Source organism: Manacus candei, unplaced genomic scaffold (genome assembly GCF_025592945.1).
Source record: "Manacus candei isolate 608988 ecotype Guabito, Panama unplaced genomic scaffold, ASM2559294v1 h1tg000048l, whole genome shotgun sequence".
NCBI classification, from domain to species: Eukaryota; Metazoa; Chordata; class Aves; order Passeriformes; family Pipridae; genus Manacus; species Manacus candei.
In genome coordinates, this window is record NW_026138096.1 from 6,786,884 (window position 1) to 6,799,239 (window position 12,356).

A 12,356-nucleotide genomic window follows, 5' to 3' on the forward strand; every position below is an offset into this window, starting at 1 on the left:
TACTAGAAAGCATTACAAGTACATTGCACACTGTCCAAAAAGCCTTCCCTTCTACCAGAAAGCATGTGACAATCTTTCATGCATTCTAATAATTTATTTTTAAATAGCAAGCCAGCATTTTAATGAAAGACATTTCCAAGATAATGGAGTTAATTTTCAATTTCTGTCAGTTAATTCTCCAACAGAACATAACCTAACAATCCCAACACTTCAAACTAAAATTATCCCATTACATATTAAAACAATTAAAACAATTTTGTCTACGGAATTTGATGAAAAATTTCTAAATTTGGCATCATCACAGATTAGCAAAGACTAACATAATCATAAACTCATTGTGGGTCACATCCATTGCTCCAGTGCCACTTCCTCTCCTGTGCAGTCTACCAGAGAACCAGCAGCTGGCACAGTACAGTCAAGAATAACAAGTGCAAAGGCTGCACCAGTTATAGTTTAACTGAATGTGAAAAAATAAGCCTTTCATCAGAAAGGACAGGAGAATTTTTGAAAGAGTTCTTGCTACATACTTTATACCTTGAAATCTCAAGGCTCACATTTTTTGCTCCTTTGGAATGCTGTATAATTTTTCTTTATTTTTCATTCCACTTGGAATTTGTTCAGTCAGAAACAACAAGGAGTCTATTCTCCAGGACTCACCATTCATTTGCTATTTTGGCTGTTCTACAGAACACTACCATCAACCCTTTTCATTCTAATACAAAGTTCCTTCTTTCTCTAGGTAATCTTGCTGAAATACACAACATAAAAACATCAGCCCTTAGGTGACTAAAGGTTACACAGTGAACAGTGATATAGTTTATCTTCTGAACACAGAACTATTAGGAACAGATCAAGTTTGTATTTGCTTTTTATGTGGACTCATGGCCAAGCATCAGTCCAAGTTAATATTTGGTCTTTATCTGCGAGTTGCTCAAAAACCTAAAAACCCAACAATAAGAAACTAAAAAAAAAAGGAAGCCTGCTCAATGCCACTGCTACAACTGGTAAAGACTGTGTGGGAGACAAAGCTCTTCCACAACTTTTGTTTCTGTGAGAATGACACTTCACAACTCCTGATCCATATGTCAGGTGTGTTTCTTCCATATACCTTCTCAATTAACACAAACGAGCAATCACGTTTAGAGCAAAATTCCACCAGGCCATGCACTTCATCTCCTTAGAGCTACAAAAATTACAGGGGATGAGTAACATGTGGCAGGCAAATTACTCAGTATGTTGATTGGAAAGATAAAAATGGCATAGTCATAGAAACAAAGATTAAATAGAAACATCTAATTAGTATGTTCTTTGCTATCTAAAACGGAAGAGAACACTCCAGGAAGGAAGGGAATTGTGTAAAGTTGCCAAATTAAGAGTTTCAAGCAAAAATACTTCTATTTGCCAGATTTCATAGCAAAGACTGATGCAAATTCCTTCTGGTTGGCTTTGTCTCCATAAACAAAGCTCATCAATCAAGTGCCACAGTCCTTGGAGTATGATCTCCAACTTAGAAGAAGAGACCCAACTCCCAGTTCACTTGCCCAGCACTGAGTTTCCTACTAACAAGTCATTGTTAAGTAGCATGATAAGCCCATTAGACCAGCATTTAGTGCATCATCAGTCATTAACAGATTTGTCACTAAGTTCTTGCCACCTGCCAACCCAATTTTGCTGGGGAGCCAAATCCCAGAGTGCAAGCGCACCGGTGGCACCAGCAGCACTGTGACACCCTTCTCTCCCACTAAGATATCCTTCTACCCCCAGCAGTCCTCTCATTTCTCTAGGATTCATTTCTCCTGGCTAAGCAGAGGAGCCACCAGCCTGCAGAGAGGAGGAGGAACACAACTGCTCTCCACTGAAGGAGCAGGGAAACAGCCTGGCAGCAGAGGCACAGCAGGCACAGTGCCAACATCACAGATAAGTTTCCAGACTTAATCACTTTGATATCATCTAGTACCGTGTACATTTGGAAATATGGTATTCCATCTGATCAGTATTGTTTCCATCACTGTTAGAAAGGTTATCTTTACCTCAAAGCAGAAGATGTGATATTCAACAAATCCACTCATGCCCCTGACAATGCTTCAATGGGCCTCTTCACACACTGGGATCAGTGGTGTTCTGAACTACAACCTTCTTCACAACAGCTGTGGTATTTGCCAAAGGACAAAAATAAGGGCTTTTTCTATTTTTCTCAGGGTGGGGGGAGGAGGAGGGCTGGGGGGAAAGCAGGAGGCAGATGACTCACTGAGGCTTTGAGTTCTGAAGGAAAAAAGAATTTCACTGTGAGTTCTTCCCATAACAGCTTCCCACAAATACAGTAATTTCTTCTACATGGCTAGAGAACAGTTTGGCTATCTAACTCTGTTCTCCTAGTTTAAACATGAAGAATACATTTAAAATATTCCTCTTTCCCTTCCAGATTTCCTCTCCTCCCCCAGTGCACAGTCACACACCAAGTATTTATCTACCATAACCCTAGCAGTCTGCCATGCTTAATTTACTCCTGAGTAAGAGTACCCACACAAGTATATTGGTGGCAGGACCAGAATACATTTGTGCCAGACTGTGCATCATATTATTTGTTTGGGTTCTCCCAAAGCCAGGATGACAACTCTGTTGCATACAAGCTCACTAGTATTTTTCAAGGTGGTTTTCTACCTCCAGCTCTTTAGGGGGAAGAAAAAACTACTAACCTTATAAGCAAGACTTGTATGCCCCTCCTGCAATGGGGGTATTCTGCCTTCTGGTTAGCATTCTGATGAGTATATTTGCCTATTTACAGTCCTAATGCAAGGCCCCAGTTAAATATTGAAGGTAAGCACTCTTTCCTAGACAGAAAGACTGTCCTGCACAGGATTGATTGTCCCATGTTCCTATATGTGGTACACCCCACTTTGACAGAAGAAAGTGTATTTCTCCACACAACATGTACAAGAGTCTGTGTGCACAAATCCCACTTTGCTCACTAAAAAATGCACAGTGCTTTGGAAATGTGCCTACCTGGCATGCAGTGGAGTCTGATTAACTGACTGAAAAATTACAGTGGAAAGCTTGAGTGTTTAAGCCTGACTGATTAAAGGCAATTAACAGCTGCAGATGCTCAGCAGCTGTGCAATTCAGGTCACTTTTCTGCCCAAACATAGCTCAAAGTGCCTCATTTTGATTAGTCAAGCTTACAGATCAGTTTTAAATTAGCTAATTATAAGCCTTTCATCTGTCAATAGGACCTGCAGGCTCATAGTCCAGGTATCCTTGTGCTAAATTTCTCTCTACATCATTATCAGAAGAAAAGTAGAAAAAAAATGCTAATCCTTCCAGGAATACAGGAAAGTACAGAACACAAGAAAAAGAAAGATGGATAGCTCTTACACAAGCCTATGTATCTAAAGTGTACAGTTTTATCAATATAAGGACATACCAGAAGCTGACTTCAGTACATATGCTCAGTCAAACCATTGTGATTACTACATTTGTGTAAAAGGTTTAGGAGAGCATGTAATGCAAAAAAAAAATGTTCAGTAACAACCTATGCCATCTCTGCAATAAAATCATACCACAATGCTCCAGGATAAGAGATGCTCTCACTTGAGGAAACAGCTGTCTTGCAATTGTAATATATTGAACTGAGTTCCTTCAGAGCTCCAGCTTGGTGTAAGAGAAACCAAGCATTATGTGCCATGTTGTAATAGAATTACTGTTAAGCAACATCAAGGTAATGATTTACTCTTTTCAGTAGGGTTGTCACAAGATTAGAGACTAATAATTTAAGCCTCTGCTGCTTGGTTGCAGGAACTGGCTCTCAAGTAACTGTTTTCTGGTTTGAATGCCAGCCTCAGCATTTAGATGCATGCAAGCAACTTCTGATGAAGTTAAGGGGAACTAGGTGAAATTTGTAAGGATGTGGCATTTAAACCAACATTTTTTACTTTATAGCAGAGTCTTAACAAGTTTTACAAATAGAATATTTTACCAATAGAGGGATTGTCCCTCACTCAAGTAAGAACTTTAAGAACTATGGTATGTCTTGTAGAATCATGTAAGAGCTAATAAAGCATGATATGAAGGACCATTTCAAAGAGATTTTAACTTGGAATAAGATTTATATGAAGGTATTGAAAGGAATCACAGATAAAAATGTAGTTTCTAATTCTATAGGTCTTTATAAAATTTATATTTATAAAAATTGACTGTTTCTAGAATGAAGATTAATGTCTATCACTACAGTAGCTGAAGTTAAAATTAGAACAAGGAAACGAAGCTTCCTACCAAACCACTATTTTTTTTTTTTTTGGTCTTACAAGACATAATTCAACAGATAAGACCAAGGTATTCACAACACTCTACTTCCACCTCTCTTCTTCCTTTTTCACCACTAAGCAGTTATTACACAAAAAATGAAAATGAGTAACCCACCCTTTTACATTTATTAAAATCAGTTTCAGGATGTGAGATGTAGCCCTGGAGTGCTGCATTAATAAAAATAAAGACATCTCAGTGACTGATTTCAGCAGAGTAAAACTCTGCTGGAGAATAGGAAGTTTATTTGTCTGGAGAAGAACTGAACATGGAAGTGGAAACTGGCGTGCTAAATAAGATCTCCCTCCTCCAAGGGTCCTTGTTTTTTATTTTGCATATCTTTAAAAGAAAAATTCAATGCTAATAAAAGATGAAGCTGGAGTTATTTAAATCATCTCAGCTGAAAAGCATTAGAATTAAGCCTTGCTTTTTTTTAATGATTAATTATTAAATTGCACAGCACAGGTTCATGGTTCATCTAAATAGGAATACTGCCAGCTAAACTAGATCTGACCTTATTTCCATCTGTCACAGCAGAATAACACCAAAAGATGCAGTTCAGCATGAACTTCAACAACAAAGTACATTTACACTGAGTAACAATGGAGTTCAGGGCACTGAAGTCCAATCTAAATTCACATCCTTGACTTAAAAGAGAGAAAATCCACACATGCAGACTATATTTCCATCACCCACTATGTTTCTGTTTTATTTTCCTGACCATCCAAGTACTAAGCCTAGGAATCCTAAATCTTCTTACTTCCTTCTACTATTTGTTCTCCTCATTTACTTGGCTATGCTCCAAAATGAGAAATCTTTTGCTTTTAGTCATGTCTGTTATGCGTAAATCACCTTTCAAGATGGGTCTTGCAGCACACTTATCTCTCTCTCTCTACTCAACACTTAGACAAAAAAAGATCTGAGGTAGCAACACATCCAGACACGCACACTGGTGCCACTGGACTCTCCCAGTCTTTTCTTTCCAAATACTGCCAGAAGCAAGAATGAGGAATGCCATTCAAACTCCAAGGTGCAGGTTGTTTTTATACAGCAAGTTGGGACTAATCACTTACCAGGAACTTGGTAACCAGTGTTAAGCCAAGGGGCTGGAAAACTACAGATCAGCTATAAGGCAGGAGATGAACTAGAACATAGAATACCAACAGCCAACTCTAAGAACTGTATATTTAGGTAAATTTTCAGTGTACATATTGCTGGTCCTCCTCTGCTCCTTTTCTGCTTCTTTTAAGGCTCCAGCTACTATGATGAGGGATTTTAGTTTCTGGGTTTTTTTTAAAACTGCATGTTATCCTTCCAGTTAGAGGAAAGGCTTAAAACACACAGTACAGGCACCCTGGAAGAAAGTGAATAATAAATGTTTGTTTAAAATACAGAAATCATCTTCATTCATGACCTTTGCATACTTGTGCAGCGTTCCTGCCAGAAAGAATTGAATTCTAAAATTTCAGGGTTTTGGCACTCACAAAAAAGGTTAAATATTACTCAGCACAGCCACTAGATTTTTAAAAGAATTATTAAGGCTGATACTTCACTCAGTTGTTGCTCCCATATGACCTCCAACAGAAATTCCATTTTCGTATTTTGAGGAAAACATCTGGAATGAAAAATTTCCTGTTTGAAGAGCCCTTACAAGTGAGTTCATGATTAAAGGCATAAATCCAAGTTTCTCCTAGTACTCTCATTTATGGTAAAGCTGAAGGGATAATGAAATAAAAGCCTTGGTTACATATGTTCAATAATTTTTCTATTTGGGGGTTGCAATATAATCCCCACACTGAAACAATTGAGAATATCAGTGAAGTGTTTTACAGCAAGATATGAGAGTCCTTTGTGCATGCATGTGTCAAAGGTTTTGTACATGGAAACAAAGTTCAGTTGCAATGTCAACTGCATTAATCAACAAAAACCATTATCTGTTTACATGGACCACTGTAGAGTTTTCATAAAGCGATCTTAAATCTATGTGCAGGTATTAAGTTTTGTAAATGTTCCATGAGAGAGTTAAAGCCATTTCCATGCTATAAAAGTCTCTGTAGGCACCTAAATCCATTTGGAATAATCAGGAGTTACCACAGTCACCCTTAAGTGCTCACATACTACAATACACAGTAGTACCACCTACATAAATTAGAGTCAGTCAAACTATAAAAAACAGAACCCCAAATTTCTGTACTCCTGCCCTAACATATCCAAGGAAGTGGTCTACCATGATCAAAACAAATCTCTTGTTTTTATAAGTTACAGTAGAATGGTTGCATTTAACTATGAAAAAAGTGTTTACCAATTAAAAATCTAAGGATACAAAGCAAGTTTGAATTGGGAAGTTTCTTCTCTGACAAATTAACAGCTGAAGAACAGGGCATGGTTGGAATTAAAGACATGCATTTTCTGGAAGACAGAATATATCTAATGATTCAAACATACCTACTGTTCCATTAGGATGGAAGTGATTCTGATCATACATGATTAATGATGTAAAGTTTATCAGCCGATGCTATAACTTAAGAGTAAATAAAGCTTTAATCCTAACCAGTTGAACAGTGAGAATTTTCAAACATCAAGAGGATGAAAACAGGCATTCCCTGGCCTTCTCAGAATTTTACCTTTGGCCTTTCCAGAAAGGTAAGATTGTAAGGAAGCAAAGATGTGCTTTTCCCATCTGAGGGCAACTATAGACATGAAAATTAATCCAGCAACAAAATTCAGTGAGCAACTATTTCAAAACTTAGCCAAAGACTTGCTTATCTCACACCAGCTGGATAGCTCAGCTCTTAACAACTGTTTTAGGAGACAGATCCGGAATGTCTGCTTTCCATGTAGCTTTGCCAGAAGTACTTTAGAGAGAGCCCTAACTACAGATTAGGTGTCCCTGAATTAGCCTGGTTGAACCAGCTTGTGACAGTGGCAGGAACACACAACTGGAATGCTTACAACAGGCATGCAAGCTGTTCTCTCCTCCTAAAAAACAGTTTGCAGGAGCCAAAGCCATAAGCATTGCCAGGTTCTGATTTCTGAGCAATTGTAATTCCTTTCCTGCACTGTACATCATCTTTAAGTATCTTTCTGCCAAAGATATTCAGATATGCATAACTACTGCAATAACACCACCTTGGAAAAGATAAGAACTTGGTCATTACTGGAAATGAGCTGGCATGCAAACAAAATAAATAGATTTCAGTCACGCTGGTAGGCTGGGACAGGGGGAGAACAACATTTAGGTTTGTTTCCATAGGAAGTCATGTTCCTGCATTCTCCCCTAACCATGGCCGTGTTCAAAACTAATCCCTTACCTCAGGAAAAATTGTTTTCAGATTCCTGCACAAGTTAGGTAAAATGCAGACTCTTCAACTCCCTTTCTTTTTAAGAAAAAAGAAATTCAACATAGGAGTGTATGGAGAAGAGGCAAAACTGAAAAAAAATCAAGTCTTGGAGAAATACTGTGCAGTCAGTATATTGTTCTTAAAAAGCACAGTGTACTAAGAATTCTCTCATGTGCTCTAGTCTAGTCATCTAAAGCAAGCAAGCTGATGATACATATGCTTGTAATATACAACATGATAAATAATTATTTAAAGTTTACAATGATACCCAGCATAGTTATACCGATCAAAACTTCGGTGCCTTCAATTCTTCCCTCAATATATCACAAAAGGCATATCTCAGTAATTTTAGCATAAAATAAGTAGTGTTGATAGAAGAAGGAGGTGGGTGTTGATTAACAAGAGAGTTAGCAATGGTTCATTAATATTGGAGGAACAAACAGTGACATATGTACATGTGATAACATCATAAGAAATACACATTCCACTTAGTACCACATTCACAGAAATGTATTGAGCCTCTCAGATTACCTTTGAGGCTGCCTTAAGTCCCTTTGATTTCTAGGCTCCAAAACTCCCTTCCCAACACTGTTCCAGTACAGCACAGGTTCAAAAGCAATTTTGAAGCAATGTTATCAGGAAATGCCTTTGTGGAGTAAGTTTACCTTAAAAAAAAGGCCAGAGGAATGCTTAGCTACTCAAGAGAGGAGTAGCCATCTAAGAGGTTATTTTCTCTCTCCCACCAGAAATCCCTATCAAAAGACAAAATGCATTGTGATAGAATCATTGTATCAACCAACACTTTTAAATCTAAGCAAAACCAATTTATTTTGGCAGTTCCCTGGTAACTGTTAGGAGTCCTCACCATTGCTTACAGAGCTATTCATCAATGCTGCTGAGAGTCTGAGCTTCTGTGAACTTTCCATCAAGGCCCGGTAGAAGTAGTAAGCCAAAATCCTTATCCTACAGTAACACAAACCAACAGTTTACAAATAGTAGGGTTACTTACATCTGTAAGTGCTTTTAAGATTAGGGCTTAAGCCAGAAACAATTAATGGACTCAATACTTGCAGGGCTGCACATTCCAAACAACTTATGAAACTGCTGGATAGTCTGACAAAAGCATAAGTTACCCATTGTCTAACATCCCATGGCAAACAGAGTGGAAGACACATCAACACTAAGGCAATGCTGTCATGTTAAAACACATACCCCTCTATTAGAGCAACAAATGCCCCAGCAACCTAAGGGCTGTAGGGCAAAGAGCAAACAGTGCAAACACCAGGGCTTGAGTGTCAGAGGCACTTTTCCTACCGTTAAAATGGCAAATATGTATGTGCCTTTTGGTGATCCCTGTTTGTGTCTCACTGCTGCAAAGAACAAGTTAACAGTTCTTAACACATTTCCATTTCTACTCAGCATTCATTACCAAAGTGACTACCATGTTTGGTTTTCCATCAAAGGAGACTGCTTCACATCCACTTAAGGAAGAAGGAAACTTTTCATGGCCCCTGTTTTGCTTTACTTGCAGGGTAATCAAATTTTCTAACAGCAATATTAGACTAGAAGTCTGGTCCTCGAAGTACAGTGGGTTCATCTGCCTGCAGGAGCTTCCAGATTCACAGTCAACTGATCAGATTGGCCACAAACACAGGAATTCTCACTCAGACAGTCCTGCCTGAGATGTCTGCTGGAACTTATCTTGATGTATTCATTCTTACTGCTTTGAAAACTTTAAACCCTTTCCAGAACTGTTATTTTCCTATTTCCCTCCTTTATAACTTAAAAAAAGGAAAAAAAAAAAAAAAGATCTTTACTTTCTGGACCTTTTAGTATGAAGTTTGTCATGCTTTGTGGAGAAGTTTATGGAAAGCTGGGAGATTTTAAAACAAAAACATGACAAACAGGACACAGCATTTAACCCACCACTAAGCTGACCCAGAACTGACTCCTCACTAATGGAATATTGGCAAGGTGCATCTATTAATCAGCTCTTCTGCAAGAGCAAGATGGCTACAAAATACTGTAACAGGAAGGGAAAGAAACGTGTTATGCCTAAAAGAAAAACAGCAAGTTAATTCTGCTTTTGTCTGAAGCGTGAAAGAGATATATGAAGGAAAAAAACTGCAGAGGCTCACACTCTACATTTCCTGTACAAATACAACAAAAATAAACAGAAGAGGTGTATAATTATTCAGATCTAAATTTGTTTCATAACCCCTAAGACACTAAACCTAAGAGCAGAGTGAAAGTGGAAATTTGCTTTTCACAGTAGGAAACATATCAGTTTAATACAACTAATTTCCAAGAGGAAACTTTAAACCTCTCTGTGTACAGCCAATCCGAGCACACAAACAGCAGGAGACTCTGACAAGTGCTCAGCAACACTGCTGCACCTGTAATGATGAAGTTAGACATGGTACAAGACCAGTTCAGTCCCACTACTGACCTGGACTCTTCTAGCATCAAGACTCAAGAAAAGAAGTCTTAGCGGGCAGGATGGTATGATGGGAAACATTTATCCACTTTCTCAATTCATTTGGGATGGCAGTATCCAATTTGCACTGGTCACGTGTGGGATAAAAGCTGACAAATTAAGTAAGCACGCACCAGGTGTCCTTGCTCTCTACTGATACAAGAGGCACAGTACAGAGCTTGCACAGAGCCTACACCTGTAGATGAATGGGAACTACACATCGAGACTGAAGTGACAGACCCGAGTAAAATGGAGGGGACTTCCACGATTGAAGCAGATGATAACACTAAAGAAAATGCTGTCACAAATGCATTTGTACTCCACGTTTCACCTCGAAAACGTCTTGCCTCATCCTTTAACATACATTTAGACTACCACTGGAAACATGCGAGCAAATGGCTCCCGACGCTCGCACCGCCAGCCCAAAGCCGCAGCTCAACATAAGTTGAGCTACAGGGAAGCACCTACACCTAAAGAACCTGAAGCACCTACACCTAAAGAACCTTTCCTTCTCTCACGGGCGGACTCAGGCCGGTGACCTGATCCCACCCCGCCTCCCACCTGCAGGCGACCAAAGCAGCACCGACCTGAACGCGTCAACCCACGGGACGGGGAGACACGAGGCGTCTTCCCGCTGCTCCCCTCCCAGCAGCGGGAACAGCACCTTCCCCAGGGAACCCGGCCGCTCCCGGGCGGCAGCTCCGGGGCCGCCTTTCCCCGCCCGGCAGCGGGGCTCTCCGGGGGCGGCCGGCACGGCGGCTCCCGAGGCTCCCGTGACTCACCCGAGGAGTTTCCCGGCGCCCTCCGGCACCCAGCGGCGGGAGGGGGAAGGGTGGCGCGGACACGCGCGGGGCCGGGAGCGGGGACAGGGGCACGAGTGGAGCGGGGTGGTGGCCGGAGCGCGGGGAGGGGAACGCCTCCGCCCGGCCCCGCCGGGACAGGGAGCGTGAGGGGACAGGGCGCTTACCTCAGCCGCGGCTCGGCTCGGCTCAGCTCCGCAGGCAGCAGCAACAGCAGCCGCCACCCCGACACCAACCCCTCATCCCCGCTCCGCAGCCCCACCGCGGTCAGCGCGCCCCGCGCCCGCCCCTTCCTTCACCTGCCGGGACGGGACCGCCCCCGCCTCCCTCGCCCGCCCCGCCGGCGGGAGCTGCCGGCGGGCGGGGCAGCACCGCCCTCACGGGGCGGCCGCGGGCCCGGGCGGGGAGCGGGCTGGGCCGGGGGTGCTGAGGGGGCTCTGTCGGGGTCCGGCCCGAATCAGCCACCGCTCGGCTCTGCCAGGGCTGTGTGTGCTGAACCCTCCCGGCGGCCACTGCCTCGGGTCTGTCTAGAGCCAGGAGAGATGGTAAAAGACCTCTGAGATCGTCGCGTCCAACCTGTGACCGAGCACACCATTCAACTAGACCATGGTACTGCAGTGCCTCGTCCAGCCTTTCCTTAAACACCTCCGGGGGCGGTGACTCCACCACCTCCAGAAGTTGCATCCCCAGAGGACGTGACTTGGGGATCGGGTTTTATCTGACTGCAGGAGGGTCTGACACAGGTGCCTGCCTGGAAGACACCAGGCACGGGGAGAAAGCAGGTTGTAACACATGGTGAGGATCCTTTGTAAGTGTCCCGTGTCCATCGGAAAGCAGGTGGGGGCATTGCCCCAAGTATCTTGTGTCCGTGGGGGATCAGGTGCAGGCACTGACCCAGGCCTGGTGCCTGGTCGGCTCAGGTGTGGGCAGGGCACGGCGCTCAGCCAGGCTCTGTGGACACAGGTGGGCTCTCAGTGCCCGGTTTCTGGTACCAGGGGCACTGCAGAGGTGACCCGTGTCCAGAACAGCCCAGGGCCCTGCCAGCCGTGCCGACTCCAGGCTGGCCACGGGCAGAGCCATGCGTTGCCTCTGCACTCAACTCTCATTTTATCCAGGTTTTCCCCACACCCATGGTAGCGAGACCATATCATTCTGCAGATTACCTTTACCAAGAAATGTTACATGGTTGGAAAGGTATTTTTAAGTGCTCTAAAAGGTGACTTTTGAAATTTGATAAGATGAGGTTTACTTCATTCTCACATGTTAAATGTTGCTTTGAGATATTTTCATTCAGTATTTCAGATTTTATTGGGCTTTTGTTTGTTTCTCCATTTGCCTTTTATTACTTCCCAGATGTTTTGGAGGTTTTTGTTTTATTTTTTTTTTATTGATATTAGTAGAATATTGAAAAATCAAAATTATGTTTAAAAATATACATAG

General features: G+C 42.0%; 1 protein-coding gene across 4 annotated transcripts in view; it reads right to left on the reverse strand.

Annotated features, from left to right (window-relative positions):
• SH3BP2 (SH3 domain binding protein 2) overlaps positions 1–11,491 on the reverse strand; it is a 36,001-nt gene extending 24,510 nt beyond the window's left edge. The window contains exon 1 of one of the 4 annotated variants that reach the window (XM_051798360.1): positions 11,471–11,491. The gene's annotated coding sequence lies outside the window, so the exon portion shown is untranslated. Of the gene's footprint in view, positions 1–8,305; positions 8,804–10,703; positions 10,793–11,083; positions 11,171–11,470 lie in introns of those variants that run through there. The other 3 variants (XM_051798356.1, XM_051798357.1, XM_051798359.1) reach the window with 3 other exon arrangements.
• Positions 11,492–12,356: the final 865 nt, after the last annotated feature.